Source organism: Salvelinus namaycush, chromosome 15 (assembly GCF_016432855.1).
Source record: "Salvelinus namaycush isolate Seneca chromosome 15, SaNama_1.0, whole genome shotgun sequence".
In the NCBI taxonomy this organism is placed as follows: Eukaryota; Metazoa; Chordata; class Actinopteri; order Salmoniformes; family Salmonidae; genus Salvelinus; species Salvelinus namaycush.
In genome coordinates this window covers 19619187-19637064 of record NC_052321.1, presented here as the reverse complement: position 1 = coordinate 19637064, position 17878 = coordinate 19619187, and positions in this window count along the sequence as shown.

Below are 17878 nucleotides of genomic sequence, written 5' to 3'. Positions count from 1 at the left end.
CCACCACATATCAGTCATAATAAGTACATTTCTTCTCAATAAAGTAGCTATCAGCAAACAGTGTTATGGCATCAGGAAGTTTAACTACCACAATTATCCATATCATTCTCAACTGAGGACACAATCACTAACTCAATGGTGAAATAAATCCTAGTTTACTAGAAAGCCGCTCTTCAAATGTATGTATTGACAATAATAGTGTCATTCAAGAAACATAGAATAGAGTGAAAGACAGAGACAATAGTCCAGCACAGAAAATCCTGATAAGGCTGTTGTATTGGTGTGTTCCCCTGATGTTCAGGACAGCCTGTGGTTTCCAGGAGGACAGATAGCTATCCCAACAGAGAAGTGGGGTTCCGTGCAGTGCCTTCTGATACTTCCTTCCAGGGCCAGCCAACTTGACCTGAGCACCATGCCTGGGACCACCTCTATTATCTGCCAATGACAGAAGCCCATTGTTAGAGTGACATTACCAAGAAAATGCAGGGTCGAGGATGCCCCCCATCCATCTCTGTCTGGGGGCCGATTGATTTTGACTTGGGGTAGGAGGGATTCCATTCTTATGACTGATGGAGGGGACCCCTTTGACTGTCAGCACATGATGAGCATAGGCAGCGGTATGATGAGGGGTCAGGGCAGCTGGTGGGGGTAACAGGGGTTGGATGGGGGGGTTGCCAGTATCACAAGATTGAGGGGTGCCTGGACAAAGCGCCCCAACCAACCCCCTGAGTCTATCAGCTACCCTATCCATCACCCGCTTGCCTTGTGATTAGCCTAGCGTCCGCTAATCATTTCATCATCAGAGGGATATAATGGTTGTGACAATAGATGCAGGCTGACTGTGAGGTCCCGCTAGGAGTGTCAGCCCACGGGGCTAAGTGCCAGCAGTGAGCCGTATGCCAGCTGTATAGCGTATGTGCCCCTGTGTGCTTTCTGCCTGGGGTTTCTGACTACTTGAGAGTCTGACGGTGCATGCATGGCCAGATGCTAGGTAATATTTGTGTTTGAACAGTGGTTAACGGTCACACAAGGAAGAGGTCTATTGAGTTTGGGTATTCTGAAATGAACAGCTGCCTTGTTCAGTCCATGTAATCACTGCATTGCAATGGTGTTTTTGTGTTTCACAATAATATTTTTTTTATTGAACATCTATTGCCATACACAACTTTAGAGGATTTTAAGAAAATTATATAAAGAAGATCTCTAAATCTCATTACACATGGCAGTGTTCCAGTTTGTCTCCTCGTCCTCTAGTGCTCCAAGAGTCTGCCAGTGAGAGTATGACATTAGTGTTAACCGAAAGGCTGCCCCTGAAAAGTTGTTAAACCCACCGGCCTACTCCAGCAGCTTAGCACCCTAATCAGCCTGAGATGCCTCATTATAACCAGCTCTGGAGCTCCACACGGAATATGGTGTTGCTGTTCGGAATATGGTGTTGCTGTTCGGAATATGGTGTTGCTGTTCGGAATATGGTGTTGCTGTTCGGAATATGGTGTTGCTGTTCGGAATATGGTGTTGCTGTTCGGAATATGGTGTGGCTGTTCGGAATATGGTGTGGCTGTTCGGAATATGGTGTGGCTGTTCGGAATATGGTGATGCTGTTCGGAATATGGTGTGGCTGTTCGGAATATGGTGTGGCTGTTCGGAATATGGTGTGGCTGTTCGGAATATGGCGTCTCTGTTCGGAATATGGCGTGGCTGTTCGGAATATGGTGTGGCTGTTCGGAATATGGTGTGGCTGTTCGGAATATGGTGTGGCTGTTCGGAATATGGTGTGGCTGTTCGGAATATGGTGTGGCTGGTCGATACATGGCGTGGCTGGTTGGAATATGTTGTTGCTGGTCGGGAATATGGTGTTGCTGGAAGGATGTAGTGAGATGACCTTTGGGCTAGGAGTTTTTCGGTACAACATGACTTACCTGACTAGAACAAACTCTGGGCTCTAGTCACAAATCAAGTGTGATTAATCTGTCTATAGTTGTGATATTATTATTATATAATAAACACACAAGTAAATATCTTTCAGTATATGTAATTATATCACAGTCAATTATGTATTAAATTGATGCTAGTACAGGTAAACAATGAGTCAGTGAATGCAATTGTGGTATGAAGGCACTACCAAACAGGGACAGTCTATTGCAGTGCTTGACTTGGGAAGGAGCTCACCGGAACTGAGTACCAGCACCACCAATTTTCTACTGCTTTAATTCCTACACCTCTTATAGAATATTAGCTAAAACGTATTGCAGCTAAATATAAATAGTACCAGCACTCAAAATGAGTACTGGCACCTATTTCAGTCCAAGTCAAGCACTGGTCTATTGTAATAACAGGAAATGGTGTAACCTTTTGAGAGGTTACCCAGCCAGCCAGGTGAGAGAAGGGTGAGGTTAGGAGCTCCAGGATCAGGATGCAGCAGGTAACCTGATCTGATGTTGACACAGAGTGGACAGGTGCTCTGAGTCTGACTGAACCCAATTCATATGTGCTGCTAGTAGACACAGGTCAGCCATTTGGCAACTAATTCAGACCTCTCCCCTCTGCCCTCCCTTACCAGTCTGGTTGCCATGATACCACATTACAGTAATGCAGGATGGCCTGGCTTAAAAAGGAAAGCTCCATGTTTATTTACCTTATGTTCACAGTGGAGATTTCTCTGAAACATGAATAAGCAGAAAGACTGGACTAGACGGGCACAACAACATAGGTTGAAACTGAAAATGGCTTTTTAGTCTCATGTTTCTAATAACTATTGAATTAACTTGATTCACTTATTTTGGGACAGTTAAAGGGACAACCTCCCAGCACTTTATTATGTTTTGTTTGCTGCTCAATAGGCCTACAAATCATTTATCATCATCCAATCATATTCAGAGCCATCAAAAAAGCAACCTGGTCTCAGAGCATTTCGTATTCTTCTGTACGTAAAACCTAGACACGCCATTTAGTATGGTATGTTACGTTTGGTATGGTTACATTAGACAGATGGTTGCTTAAGGCAAAAACGAAAGTAGGATGGTCGGTCGGGGTCGATGGGTATACGTTTAAACCATCCATAGACACCCAAAGGTTGTGAGTTTGAATCTCATCACGGACAACTTTAGCATTTTAACTAATTATCAACTTTTTAACTACTTACTACTTTTAGTTACTTTGCAACTACTTAGCATGTTAACTCTTCCCCTAACCCTTTTAGCTAACCCTTCCTCTAACCCTTTAACCTAACTTGTAAACTTAACCTTAACCCGAACCCTAACCCCTAGCCTAGCTAACGCTAGCGTGCTGGATAACATTAGCCACCTAGCTAGAATTCGTAGTATACCATATGTTTTGCAAATTCGTAGCATATTGTACGTTTTGAAAATTTGTAACATATAATACAAATTGTAATTCGTAAAACATATCATACAAAATGGTCAATTGACATCCACAAATTATAACATACTATGCGAAATGGAACATATCATATTAAATAGAGTGTCTCGGATTTACGTAAAGAATAGTCCGAAATGCTCTGAGACCAGGTTGCAAAAAAATATTTAGTCTTGATGGCATAAATAGTTGATGGGATAAACCTTGACAATTGTCCTGATCAAATGTGCTTCCCTCTCCTTCCAGCCCCATGCTGGAATAGCCAGCCCCATGCCAAATAAAGGTTAACAGGCAGAGACGTGACATCTGCTGAGTCCTGATTGGCTGATGGGGATGCCATATGCTCACCTGTTATCCCCACACCAGTGCATGGTAAACACTCCCAGTCCGACCTGTAGGAGATCCCATCTGGTGCAGCGCATTAAAACCACCTTTTTAACAATGGCATCTGGGAAGGGAAAAGGGCAGATTGTGCCACAACGCCCAATAAAAACAGGCTATGCATAACATTTCGCTCCTAATACAGGGCTGTAGCTCCTCACAGGTTACTCCCTGTACACTGTCCTTTACCAATAAAAGACTGGCAATTTCAGAGAGTGTGGATTACTTTGTGTAAAACAGTCTGTTTTAGGCATGGATATCATATTTGTCTTTGTGGGGATGGGAGAGGTTATATGATTAAAGGCACTGAAGGGGATGATTCTCATGTTGTTGTCAAATAAATTTCATGTGAACTAATAGCCAATAGCCTTTGTTACAAGAAGGAGAATATCATCCTATTCTTCATTTAGAGTTGACCCATTCAGAAAATCTTATGGTACAATAAAGTCAAACATTACTTTTAAGGGTGTAATGACGGGCATTTACCCAGGTGCACAGTGTGTGTTTTACAACTGAATTGTAAATAATGTGGTCCTATAGGTTGAATGTGGGCTCTAATTTACCAAATCTAATGCAAATCTAAGCGCTGGCGGCAGTGCTTTTGGTCCAGGGGTGTGTCAGAAATATTTTTGCTATTTTCACAGCGGTTATTATGAGCGCAATAACTGGTGATGGTGCGAAACGGACGAGTTTTGAATAATAAACAATTTGTAAGTGTGAGGAGGGCTTGGCCACGCACTGGCCAATCAAGGCGTTCCATGGCTAGTGCCACTTTCAAAACAACTGGGAAGTCGGAAGGACTTCAGTGCGTTCAAGACAACTGGGAACTCGTGGAAAAAAACATGCTCGGACTGGGAAAATCGCTTTTAATGGTCATCCAACTCGGAATTCCAAGTCAGAAACCAACTTTCCGACCTGAAGATCACTGCCGTCATGATTTGAGCACCATACTACTGCCTGCAAGCGTTTGTCCCAAGTTCTGTAGGTTATGGACAGTCTTTGCTTTGTCATCAACTCCAATTCAGCTGGGGGCACGGAATATTGCAACCTGGACTCAGAGGTAGACATAACATAGTAAATATAAATCCGGGACACTCCAATTAGTATGATATGTTACATTTCATATGGTATGTATTAATTTGTGGATGTCCATCATCCATTCATATGATATGTTACGAATTACAATTGTTATGATATGTTACTAATTGCAATGTGTACAACATCTTACAAATTGAAATTAGTACAATATAAAAATGTATGATATGTTACGAATTCCGATATGTTGTGGCTGACGTTAGCTAGGTGGCTAACACTAATGTTAGCTAGTTGGCTAACCTTAGCTAGGCTAGGGGTTAGGAGTTAAGGTTAGGGTTAAGGTTAGGGTTAAGGGAAGGGTTAGCTAACATGCTAACTACAGTGCATTTGGAAAGTATTCAGACCCCTTGACTTTTTCCACATTTTGTTACATTAAAGCCTTATTCTAAAATTGATCAAATAGTTTTTTTCTTCATCAATCTACACACAATACCCCATAATGACAAAGCAAAAACAGTTTTTTCAAAATGTTTGCTAATGTATTAAAAATAGAAAACAGAAATACTTTATTTACATAAGTATTCAGACCATTTGCTATGAGACTCAAAATTGAGCTCAGGTGCGTCCTGTTTCCGTTTATCATCCTTGAGATTTTTCTACAACTTGTGTAAATTCAATTGATTGGACATGATTCGGAAAGGCACACACCTGTCTATATAAGGTCCCACAGTTGACAGTGCATGTCAGAGCAAAAACCAAGCCATGAGGTCAAAGGAATTGTCCATAGAGTTTCGAGACAGGATTGTGTAGAGGCACAGATCTGGGAAAGGGTACCAAAACATTTCTGCAGCACTGAAGGTCCCAAGAACACAGTGGCCTCCATCATTCTTAAATGGAAGAAGTTTGGAACCACCAAGATTCTTCCTAGAGCTGGCCGCCCGGCCAAACTGAGCTCCTCTGTGGAGATGGGAGTACCTTCCAGAAGGACAACCATCTCTGCAGCACTCCACCAATCAGGCCTTTATGGTAGAGTGGCCAGACGGAAGACACTCCTCAGTAAAAGGCACATGACAGCCCGCTTGGAGTTTGCCAAAAGGCACCTAAGGACTCTCAGACCATGAGAAACAAGATTCTCTGGTCTGATGAAACCAAGATTGAACTCTTTGGCCTGAATGCCAAGCGTCACGTTTGGAGGAAACCTGGTACCATCCCTACGGTGAAGCATGGTGGTGGCAGCATCCTGCTATAGGGATGTTTGTCAGCGGCAGGGACTGGGAGACTAGTCAGGATCGAGGGAAAGATGAACGGAGCAAAGTACAGAGAGATCCTTGATGAAAACCTGCTCCAGAGCGCTCAGGACGTCAGACTAGGGTGAAGGTTAACCTTCCTACAGGACAACGACCCCAAGCACACAGCCAAGCCAACGCAGCAGTGGCTTTGGGACAAGTCTCTGAATGTCCTTGAGTGGCCCAGCCAGAGCCCAGACTTGAACCCAATTGAACATCTCTGGAGAGACCTGAAAATAGCTGTGCAACGACGCTTCCCATCCAACCTGACAGAGCTTGTGATGATCTGCAGAGAAGAATGTGAGAAACCCCCCAAATACAGGTGTGCCAAGCTACCTGAGAGTGTAATCACCTGAGAGTGTAATCGCTGCCAAAGGTGCTTCAACAAAGTACTGAGTAAAGGGTCTGAATAATTATGTAAATGTGATATTTCAGGTTTTGAATAGATTTGCAAACATTTCTAAACATTTCTTTTTGCTTTATCATTATGGGGTATTGTGTGTAGATTGATGTGGGAAAAAACCAATTTAATCCATTTTAGAATAAGACTGGTAACGTAACAAAATGTGGAAAAAGTCAAAGGTTCTGAATACTTTCCGAATGCACTGTAGTTGCAAAGTAGCTAATTAGTTAAAATGCTAAAGTTATTTGAGATGAGATTCGATTCATTCAACTTTTGGGTTACTAGACGTTTGTGTTATATTCATTGAGAGGCTATGCTTGGTTGTTAATCAAATTAAAAGAAGTGGGAAAACACATTTGTTTTATATGTTTCTAAATACGAGGTTTACGGGCACAAAAACACATCTCTCTTGTTGCATGTCCATATGGGCACTGTGCCTCACAGCTGGATAGGCTACACTTCCGTTGTCAAAATCCATGCCATAACCAACCATAAGACCAGCTTCCGGTTGGTCTTAAAAACTTCTTATGGCTGCATCCCGCTACCGGGATCGATATGACAGCAGCCAGATAAAGTGCAGGGCGCCAAATTCAAAAAACAGAAATCTCATAATTAAAATTCCTCAAACATACATGTCTCTTATATCATTTTAAAGGTATTCTTGTTGTTAATCCCACCAAAGTGTCCGATTTCAAATATGCTTTTCAGCGAAAGCACTACAAACGATTATGTTAGGTCACCATCAAACCACAATAAGCACAGCCATTTTTCCAGCGAAAGATAGCAGTCAGAAAAAGCAGAAATAGAGATAAAATTAATCACTAACCTTTGATTATCTTCATCAGATGACACTCATAGGACTTCATGTTACACAATACATGTATGTTTTGTTTGATAAGGTTCATATTTATATTAAAAAATCTGAGTTTACATTGGCGCGTTAGATTCACTAGTTCCAAAAACATCCAGTGATAGTGCATAGCCACATCGTTTCAACAGAAATACTCATCATAAATGTAGATGATAATACAAGTTATACACATGGAATTATAGATATACCTCTCCTTAATGCAGCCGCTGTGTCAGATTTCAAAAAAACTTTACGGAAAAAGCAAATCATGCAATAATCTGAGACGGAGCTCAGAACAATAGCCAAATTAGCCGCCATGTTGGACTCAACAGAAACCAGAAAATACATGATAAATGTTTCCTTACCGTTGATGAACTTCATCAGAATGCAGTCCTAGGAATCCCAGGTCCACAATAAATGCTTGATTTGTTCGATAATGTCCGTTATTTATGTCCAATTAGCTACTTTGGTTCGCGCCTTCGGTAATCAATTCCAAAGTCAGAAAGCGCCTCCACTATAACAGGACGAAATGTCCAAAAGTTCCGTAACAGTCAGTAGAAACATGTCAAACGATGTACTGAATCAATCTTTAGAATGTTGTTAACATACATATTGAATAACGTTCCAACCGGAAAATTAAATTGACTTCAGAAGAGCGATGGAATGGACGTCCTACTCATGTGAAGGCGCATGGTGAATGCGTGATCAGCCCGTGGAAGTGATTACTCATTCCTGTCTCCTTCGGCCCCCCTTCACATTAGAGTCATCAGACAAAGTTCTGTTGACTGGTGACATCTAGTGTAAGCCGTAGGAAGTGAAAACTCATCTATATCTCGCTGTCATTTCAATTGAGAGCATGGTTGAAAAACTGACACCTCAGAAACAATTCAAACAGGAAGTGGAACCTCTCAGGTTTTTTCCTGCCATATGAGTTCTGTTATACTCACAGACATAATTCAAACAGTTTTAGAAACTTCAGAGTGTTTTCTATCCAATATGAATAATAATATGCATATATTAGCAACTGGGACTAAGGAACAGGCCGTTTAATATGGGCACCTCTGTGCACCTTTCATCCAAGCTACTCAATACTGCCCCTGCAGCCATAAGAAGTTAAATATCCGCTCTAGTGCTTAATGAAATTTGCACTTTTGCACATGTTTTAAGAACAAACCTCAGATATTGCCACCCCTTCCACCTCAGCATAAGCGAGCTCATTAAAGACAACTAAATTACCAATCCTGATGCTAAGGTTTAAGAATAAAAGAGTGCAAAAACAAAACTTAAATCAAAATCAAATCAAATCAAATGAAATTATATAGCCCTTCTTACATCAGCTGATATCTCAAAGTGCTGTACAGAAACCCAGCCTAAAACCCCAAACAGCAAACAATGCAGGTGTAGAAGCACGGTGGCTAGGAAAAACTCCCTAGAAAGGCCAAAACCTAGGAAGAAACCTAGAGAGGAACCAGGCAATGAGGGGTGGCCAGTCCGCTTCTGGCTGTGCCGGGTGGAGATTATAACGGAACATGGCCAAGATGTTCAAATGTTCATAAATGACTAGCATGGTCAAATAATAATAATCACAGTAGTTGTCGAGGGTGCAGCAGGTCAGCACCTCAGGAGTAAATGTCAGTTGGCTTTTCATAGCCGATCATTGAGAGTATCTCTACCGCTCCTGCTGTCTCTAGAGAGTTGAAAACAGCAGGTCTGGGACAGGTAGCACGTCCGGTGAACAGGTCAGGGTTCCATAGCCGCAGGCAGAACAGTTGAAACTGGAACAGCAGCACGGCCAGGTGGACTGGGGACAGCAATTAGTCATCATGCCAGGTAGTCCTGAAGCATGGTCCTAGGGCTCAGGTCCTCCGAGAGAGAGAGAGAGAGAAAGAAAGAAAGAAAGAAAGAAAGAAAGAAAGAAAGAAAGAAAGAAAGAAAGAAAGAAAGAAAGAAAGAAAGAAAGAAAGAAAGAAAGAAAGAAAGAAAGAAAGAAAGAAAGAAAGAAAGAAAGAAAGAAAGAAAGAAAGAAAGAAAGAAAGAAAGAAAGAAAGAAAGAAAGAAAGAAAGAAAGAAAGAAAGAAAGAGAGAATTAGAGAGAGTATACTTAAATTCACACAGGACACCGGATAAGACAGGAGAAATACTCCAGATATAATATACTGACCCTAGCCCCCCGACACATAAACTACTGCAGCATAAATACAGGAGGCTGAGACAGGAGGGGTCAGGAGACACTGTGGCCCCATCCGATGATACCCCCGGACAGGGCCAAACTGACAGGATATAACCCCACCCACTTTGCCAAAGCACAGCCCCCACACCACTAGAGGGATATCTTCAACCACCAACTTACCATCCTGAGACAAGACAAGTATAGCCCACAAAGATCTCCGCCACGGCACACCTAAGGGGGGGCGCCAACCCAGACAGGAAGACCACGTCAGTTACTCAACCCACTCAAGTGACACACCCCTCCTAGGGACGGCATGGAAGAGCACCAGTAAGCCAGTGACTCAGCCCCTGTAATAGGGTCAGAGGCATAGAATCCCAGTGGAGAGAGTGGAACCGGCCAGGCAGAGACAGCAAGGGTGGGTCGTAAAGAACAGGAAATGTAAAAATAGCGGCCATAGAACAGATCTACCACTTCTTAGGCTTGCTTTCAATGAGAATGACAGATCTATAACTCACATTTCAATGTGAATTTGGTCCTGTCACCCAAAAAGTTACATATTGCAGCTTTAACAGTTCGAGATTGTAAACTAGCATGCGTTTGACAATTGCGCTGGATTAACACCAGCCGAAAATAGAGCACTTTATGTCAAATAGAAGTCTGTGGAATTGTACCAAAGACTTGTCAAGATGTTGCCATTGCAGAACTGTGTCCTCTTGTGTTAGATTTTTTTTTCAGAATAAGTAAAGGTTCAATGTGTGTAGATGTTGGACAAAATGATGATCACTGTTCAGTCAGTATACTTTGTACAATCAAATTCTAAAGTTAAATATCACACAACTCATTTCAGCCTCATCTCATGGTAAATCTAATCCTAAACCTTTGCATGTAGGCTAAGCCTACGTGCACTTAGTTCCCCCCGTCTGATATGACAGCTTCCTGCATTTAGATGGGTTAAAACTCACACACACAGAGCGGTACATTTCAGTGTAGAGAAACACACTGTAACATTCAGATACACACAAACCAAGATAACAAAGATGGCCGTCTCTGTCAGTGCAGGGGATTCTGAAATCATTGAGGTTGAAACAAACCTTTCTGAGGATTCGGCAAACTATGTCAATACGAAGACAAACACAGCAAAAAAAACAGAGGCAGTCCAAAAATCGGGTAAGAGAGCAATTGCACTGTAGCCTACACAATTGTGTTTGTTGGCTGCTAAAATGGGAAGGTGAAATATTTGAACCACAGTCCTTGCATCCCCAAAGCTTTCTTGCTATAGAAGGTCCAGATTCCCTAGCATTGTAAAATGGATGTAGGTTGTAATATTTTCCAATACATCGCTGTTCTTTCTTCTTTTCCTTGTATTTGTGAAGTCAGTATTGAATTCATTGTCAAAAACTAAATGAAGACTAAAAACCATGGGCTGGTTGCCCAGACACAGATTAAAAATCCTGGATTAAAAATGTATATCCTTTGTTTTTTAGGTGAAATACTAAATCTGGGTCTGATAAACCGACCTATGAGTTTTTGAAGTCAGTAACTCCACTCCAACCATGTTCACTGATGCAGGGGCTGTGTCCCCAAATGCCACCATATCCCCTATGTGGTGCATTAATTTTGACCCAAGCCCTATGTGCCCTGGTATAAAGTAGTGCACTACATAGAGAATAGGGTGCAGTTTGGGGCACAACCAGGTTAAATGTTTGTTGGTCTTCATTTCTTGCAGGTAAAATGCTATATATACTGTTTGGTGTCAGCTTTGGGCTGATGTGTGTTCTGCAAGTCACTCTGAACATCTCCTTGCGTCTTGCCCACTGTGAGTTTAATGACTTCTGTTTATAGTGCGCTTTTAGAATTATATACTCTATAGCTAGATAGCAAAATTAAGACATTAAAATATACAGATTCATTAATTAACTTCTTCAGGCTAGGGTCTATTTTTCTCCACTTCCTGTCTGACTGACGTGCCCAAAGTAAACTTCCTGTTACTCAGGCCCATTCTGTTTATAGTGTGCTTTTAGAATTATAAACTCTATAGCTAGATAGCAAAATTAAGACATTAAAAGATACAGATTCATTAAGCAGGACAGTAATGTGGAATGTAACCTTTCTGAAGTTCTCAAATAATAAGCATATGTTCTGTCCACTGATGAAATAAGAAACACACAGCTTCTTTCAGCAAACTCAACCACAGCTTCTCTGTATTATTCCAGCTAACTTCTTGGAGGAACAGATAAAATGGTTAGAGACCAGTTATAACAACCTGACTGAAGAGAAAAAACAGCTACAGATCAGTTACAACAACCTGACTAAAGAGAGAGACAAGTTCCCCGAGCTAAGTGAGTAATAAAGTGTCAAGTGTGTGCGTGTCAGTGTTAAAGACCTTTCTTCTGAAACTCGTCAGTCTATTCTTATTCAGAGAAATGAATGCTATTCCATGCGAGAAATTACCAAGAAACTGAAGATCTCGTACAACACTGGGTACTACTCCCATCACAGAACAGCGCAAACTGGCTCTAACTAGAATAGAAGGAGGAGTTGGAGGCCCCAGTGCACAACTGAGCAAGAGGACAAGTACATTAGAGTGTCTAGTTTGAGAAACAGACACCTCACAAGTCCTCAACTGGCAGCTTCATTAAAATGTACCCGCAAAACACCAGTCTCAACGTCAACAGTGAAGAGGCGACTCCAGGATGCTGCCCTTCTAGGCAGAGTTGCAAAGAAAAAGCCGTATATTTGTCATTATGGGGTATTTTGTGTAGATGGCTGAGAATTTTTTATTTTATTCAGGCAACAAAATGGGGAACAAATCAATGGGTATGAATACTTTGGACACAACTACTATTGTTCTCAACTTTCTGTGCGTTTGCTTTTTATTTGTCATCTGTTAATATTGAAGTCAATAGTTAAAAAAATTATGAATATACAGTTGAAGTCGGAAGTTTACATACACTTAGGTTGGAATCATTAAAAATAATTTTTCAACCACTCCGTAAATGTCTTGTTAACAAACTATAGTTTTGACAAGTCAGTTAGGACATCTACTTTGTGCATGACACAAGGAATTTTTCCAACAATTGTTTACTGACAGATTATTTCACTGTATCACAATTCCAGTGGGTCAGAAGTACATACATTAAGTTGACTGTGCCTTTCAACAGCTTGGAAAATTCCGGAAAATTATGTTATGGCTTTAGAAGCTTCTGATAGGCTAATTGACATAATTTGAGTAAATTAGAGGTGTACCTGTGGATTTATTTCAAAGCCTACCTTCAAACTCAGTGCCTCTTTGCTTGACATCATGGGAAAATCAAAAGAAATTAGCCAAGACCTCAGAAAATAAATTGTAGACCTTTACAAGTCTGGTTCATCCTTGGGAGCAATTTCCAAATGCCTGAAGGTACATGTTCATCTGTACAAACAATAGTACGCAAGTATAAACACCATGGGACCACGCAGCCATCATACCGCTCAGGAAGGAAACGTATTTCTGTCTCCTAGAGATGAACTTACTTTGGTGCAAAAAGTGCAAATCAATCCCAGAACAACAGCAAAGGACCTTGTGAAGATGCTGGAGGAAACAGGTACAAAAGTATCTATATCCACAGTAAAACGAGTCCTATATCGACATAACCTGAAAGGCCGCTCAGCAAGGAAGAAGCCACTGCTCCAAAACTGCCATGAAAAAGCCAGACTACGGTTTGCAACTGCACATGTGGATAAAGATCGTACGTTTTGGCCATAATGAATATCGTTATGTTTGGAGGAAAAAGGGGGAGGCTTGCAAGCCAAATAACACCATCCCAACCGTGAAGCACGGGGGTGGCAGCATCATGCTGTGGGGGTGCTTTGCTGCAGGAGGGACTGGTGCACTTCACAAAATAGATGGCATCATGAGGCAGGAAAATTATGTGGATATATTGAAGCAACATCTCAAGACATCAGTCAGGAAGTTAAAGTTTGGTCGCAAATGGGTCTTCCAAATGGACAATGACCCCAAGCATACTTCCAAAGTTGTGGCAAAATGGCTTAAGGACAACAAAGTCAAGGTATTGGAGTGGCCATCACAAAGCCCTGACCTCAATCCCATAGAACATTTGTGGGTAGAACTGAAAAAGTGTGTGCGAGCAAGGAGGCCTACAAACCTGACTCAGTTACACCAACTCTGTCAGGAGGAATGGGCCAAAATTCACCCAACTTATTCTGGGAAGCTTGTGGAAGGCTACCCGAAATGTTTGACCCAAGTTAAACAATTTAAAGGCTTTGCTATCAAATACTAATTGAGTGTATGTAAACTTCTTACCCACTGGGAATGTGATGTAAGAAATAAAAGCTGAAAGAAATAATTCTCTCTACTATTATTCTGACATTTCACATTCTTAAAATAAAGTGAGGATCCTAACTGACCTAAGACAGGGAATTTTTACTCTGATTAAACGTCAGTAATTGTGAAAAACTGAGTTTAAATGTATTTGGCTAAGGTGTATGTAAACTTCCTACTTCAACTGTATATATTTTTTTTACTTTTTACCCATTTTTCTACCCAATTGGTAGTTAGAGTCTGTCATATTGTAGAAAGCACTTTCATGTTTTCATGTTTTCTCCTGGTCTCTGTGTGAAAGAATGGAGGAAGTTTAACTCCAGCTTGTACTACATCTCCAACGAGTATAAAACTTGGGAAGACAGCAGACAGGACTGTCTGAAAAGAGGAGCGGACCTGGCAGTCATAAACAGCGAAGAGGAACAGGTGAGCGAAAGAGAGAGATAGAGAGAGAGACAGAGAGACAGAGAGAGAGACAGAGACAGAGAGAGAGAGAGAGAGAGACAGAGAGACAGAGAGAGAGAGAGAGAGAGAAAGACAGAGAGAGAGAGAGACACAGAAAGACAGAGAGAGAGACACAGAAAGACAGAGAGAGAGACAGAGAGAGAGAGAGAGAGACAGAGAGAGAGACAGAGACAGAGAGAGACACAGAGACACAGCGAGAGAGAGAGAGAGAGAGAGAGAGAGAGAGAGAGAGAGAGAGAGAGAGAGAGAGAGATTGCCTGCCTGCCTGTTTTCAGTTCAGACCTTCAAGATTCAAACCAATGATCCTCAGGCTACAGGTCTCATCAAAACTTCACTGCATTCAGTGAAGTTGTATCATGATGTAACTGTTGCTTTCTTCCAAGGTGTTTATCAGTCAACTGAACACCAAGCCCTGGATTGGTCTGACCGACAAGGATTCTGAGGGGACCTGGAAATGGGTGGACGGAACCCCACTGACCACAGCGTAAGAGATAGTAACGTTTTCTCATAACATCATTTTTTAAATGTATTATTAAACCATCTCTTGACCAGCCTCCGGCACAGTCAAAGTATTTTTAACACATGATTTGGAATGAGTTGAAATGTAACATCAGTATGGTTTGTAGGTTTTGGTTTACTGAAGAGCCTAATGATGGAGCTGTGAATGGAGAGGACTGTGTCAGCCTTTATTACCATACCCAGTCTGTGTTGAAGAACTGGAATGACCTAGCATGCAACACAGAGTCGATATGGATCTGTGAGATTGTAAATGGCTGATCCACAGACAAACAGACACACAGATTCTGTAAATAAACACATGCAGGGAGACACACACACACACTACACACACACTCACTCACACACACAGCTTTGACTTTTTAGGTGGTAAGAATGTATACACACCCTTAGAGATAGCTTTTTACATGTATTCTTATTTCTTGTTTATAATACATTAATTACAAATGTTATTTGGCATTTTAATTATTTGCTTTACTGTTATTAGCCGTTACTGGATTGCATTATATATTTTTTCACTGTGGTACTTTTTTCACAAGTATGTGGTACATTTCCATAACTCTTATTACAAAACTCCAAACTGGTCACACTTGTAACGGAGCCGGTCTTTTATTCAAAACCTGTCATTGTGCATTCATTTGGATTGTAAACATCTCTCACCACATAACCATTGATTCAACATATGTTTATTGTGAAATGTAATGAGAACATTGGTTTAATCACCAAAACAACATAATGATATCTTTTCAATTGAGTCGTTTTAACTACCAGTTAATCCAATTGCAAACAATGCAAGAAACGTGTTTCAAATCGCCCTTAGAAGTGCTGAAAGTAATATGCTACACTTCTGTAAATTACAGTAGACTACACAGTTTTCACATTAGGCAATACACTTACATTACCCAACAAAATTGACAGAAATGTGTAGTCAAAGGTGTGATCAATGAAGACATCCTCAATAATCAGTCATGCAAAAAAACATAGGTGTACTGTCTGTAATCAAAAGGAAGAAATTAAATGCAACAAATTAAATGAATGAAAATGAAACATAACGTTTAGCAAGCGTTATTTTGCATCAAGCCTGTTTTGTGCATTTGGCCATAAATTCTCATCCACATCACAGTGAATTGTTCATGCACCTCGGGAAAAATATTTTGGCATGGTGAATCCAAGCTTGACATTGGTCTGCATTGATGTTGTCGCATGCCTCATCCATTGTCAATAGAAAGGGTGGCACGCTCATGGGGATGTTGATCGTACACCTTCCACCTCCATGCTGAAAAAAAATCCTCAATACGGTTGAGGAAGGAGAGTTTTTGGGCATGTTCTGTATAGGGTCACGAATTGGGGATGGGCCCATAACCATGCGTGTACCACGTCTGCATTGTGGAACCTGACATTCTACCACACAATAACATAAGTTAATCCTTCCCCTTGTTAGGCCTGCTCAATTTCATTGGGAAACACAATGAGGTGTGCAGTTTTGTAGGATACAAGTAATGGCCTACGTACTACCACACCATCTTCAGAGATAGCTGCGCGCATGGATGTGTGTCCAGGCACTTGAACTTTGTCCAGGCACTTGGACAATCGCCCGTTGGCCAATGAGGTTCCGCCCACGGCGCCGAGTATTCATCTTCATCAACAAAGACATACAGTGCATTCGGGAAGGATTCAGACCCCTTGACTTTTCCCACATTTTGTTAGTTCACAGCCTTATTCTAAAAATGATGAAATAAAAACATTTCCTCATCAATCTACACACAATACTGTAATGGGTGCGTGCTGGTGGCAGGGAAGTCAGGCGCAGGAGAACGAACTTGGTATAAACGGATTGTGATGTTACCCTGTGAAGGAGGAAGATCGATCAGGAAATCTACCGACAGGTGCGACCACGGCCGTTGTGGAACGGGTAAGGGTTGTAACTTACCTCTGGGCAGGTGCCTAGGAGCCTTACACTGGGCGCACACTGAGCAGGAGGAAACATAAACCCTCACATCCTTAGCCAAAGTGGGCCACCAGTACTTCCCACTAAGACAGCGCACCGTCCGACCGATCCCAGGATGACCAGAGGAGGGTGACGTGTGGGCCCAATAGATCAGCCGGTCGCAGACAGCAGACGGAACGTACAGATGCGCAGCTGGACACTGGAGGGGAGCGGACTCTGCACGTAACGCCTGCTCAATGTCCGCGTCCAACTCCCACACTACCGGCGCCACCAAAGCAGGATCCATGGACCGCTCCTCTGTGTCATACAGCCGGGACAATGCGTCTGCCTTAACGTTCTGGGAGCCTGGTTTGTAAGAAAGGGTAAACACAAAACGGCTGAAAAACATGGCCCACCTTGCCTGGCGAGGGTTCAGTCTCCTCGCCGCCCGGATGTACTCCAGGTTGCGATGGTCAGTCCAGATGAGAAAAGGGTGTCTAGCCCCCTCAAGCCAATGTCTCCACGCCTTCAAGGCCTTGACGACAGCCAACAGCTCCCGGCCCCCTACATCATAGTTTCGCTCCGCCGGGCTGAGCTTCTTCGTGAAGAAGGCACAGGGGCGGAGCTTCGATGGCGTACCCGAGCGCTGAGAGAGCACAGCTCCTATCCCAGCCTCGGACGCGTCCACCTCCACTATGAACGCCAAAGAGGGATCCGGATGGGCCAACACGGGAGCCGAGGTAAACAGAGCCCTCAGGTGACTAAAAGCCCTGTCTGCCTCAGCTGACCACGGCAAGTGCACCGGGCCCCCTTCAGCAGTGAGGTAGTAGTACTACTCCGGTAGTAGTTGGAAAACCCTAAGAACCTCTGCACCTCCTTTACCGTGGTGGGAGTCGGCCAATTACGCACGGCTGCAATGAGGTCACTCTCCATCTCCACCCCTGTAGTGGAAATGCGATACCCTCAGAAGGAGACGGACTGTTGGAAGAACAGGCATTTCTCAGCCTTGACTTACAGGTCATGCTCCAACAGGCGACCAAACACTCTGTGCACCAGGGACACATGCTCAGCGTGTGTAGCGGAGTATATCAAAATGTCATCAATACACCACTACACCCTGCCCGTGCAGGTCCCTGAAAATCTTGTCTA